Here is a 1,746-nt window from a genome sequence, read left to right as displayed (position 1 = left end):
ACACACACACACACACACACACACACACACACACACACACACACACACACACACAAAACCAACAAACTCGACGTTCTGATATTTTAACAATGGTTTTCTATATTAGGTAAGGAACGAGCTGGTAAGGATGCAGTGATACTTAACTTTTGTAAGGTTTTTTCTTTTTTTTTAATGGGAAAGGACAAATGTGGGGGCGGAATTACAATATTCTTATTAATCAAGCTTATTCTGCAGGAAAGGATCACGAAGAAGACGACAAAATTCCGGCTAATAAATGGTCATCAGCGAAGAAGGTGTTACCCGTCTTACCCACATGTAATAAGTTTCGGGGTCTAAACCTTTTAACTGAAACCGATGAAGACCCAGAGGACGAAGAATCTTATACAATACGCAGTCAACAGAATAACTCAATTGGTTAGTATTTACATATTATTTTACTGATAAAGGAAAACCTATTATGAAAGTGTCCATTGTCATTATAATGCACAGTGTCAAAGATGTTGCACTGATAATAAGAAAACATGTACAAGTGAAAACACATCATTGGTGAATAAGTAACATTGACAATATTCAGGGTATGTGGTGTTTTTCATGCGAGTAATCAAGTGAAATAAATGAAAATAGTTTATAGTTATAAAATGGAGTACATATTTCAAAATGATTTAATTTATTATAATTTAAAATTACTTATTACTTTCATACGTTATATAAATCAACGACAAGAGTTTCTGTTAAAGTAATAAAGTAACGATGTTTCTGTTCTTAAATAACTAAGACAACATTCTATTGGATCACTTGCTGTATGGAGGAAAACAAATGGAACAGATTAATCACCAATATAAGTCGAAAAACAAGCACTTCGTTTTATTACCGTCCAATGAAATGTTTTCTACGTTGGTTTATCAACTTGAATTAATTCTGTATTTTACTTCTAAACAAAAAAGAAACCAGTAAGAGATTTGTTGTGTCCACCTGTTTGTTTTGAATGGCTCTATTTGAATCTATTTGATTGCAAAGGATTAGGTTTGAACAAAGTTTCTTTCAGAAATGAAAGATACATCTATCTATCTATCCAAATAAGATTGGTTGGAAAATAGAATAAAATATCCCATATTCTGTTATTGGATTGTTAAAGATACTTAAAGAATATTTTAATTCAATATTTTCATTTAAAGATAAAGAAAGAAAGGTAATATACGAAAAACAATGATAGATTCCCGTTGTTAATGAGCTTTAAATGTGAACTTTTCTACCCATATCTACTAGGATTAAGTCATAAAGTTATACGTACGATATATATTTTTAAATTTTATGAATTAAGTGTTGCACATAAACAAATTCAGATTTTATTTACAAGCTTGATTAAAAGATCTGGAACAAATTAAATAAATTACTTTTCTTTCAGAAACAAGAATTAAAAGACACGTGAAGTATTCTCTGGCGCGGGATGAAAACTATTCGGACTCTCCAGATCACCAACTTAATGATCCTAGCAAGTAAGTATAAGAAAACTTTGTGCTATTTGCACATGGAATATCATCATGTAAAAATAGTTATCGTAAAATTATGAGATGTAGAAAATGATTGGTATAATGTTTAATAAATATGAATTGCAATGGGAAAAAATGATATGAACTCTGTGGTAATGAGTTCCTAAGGTAATGAGAATACCCCCCCCCCCTCCCCCCCCCGGATTTTTTTTTTTTTTTTTATAAAAATTTGGGAAAATAAAAAAAAAAAAAAAAA

Source organism: Limulus polyphemus, unplaced genomic scaffold (genome assembly GCF_000517525.1).
Source record: "Limulus polyphemus unplaced genomic scaffold, Limulus_polyphemus-2.1.2 Scaffold9948, whole genome shotgun sequence".
NCBI classification, from domain to species: Eukaryota; Metazoa; Arthropoda; class Merostomata; order Xiphosura; family Limulidae; genus Limulus; species Limulus polyphemus.
The sequence above is the reverse complement of the archived record's forward strand: the minus strand, read 5'-3'. Positions refer to the sequence as shown.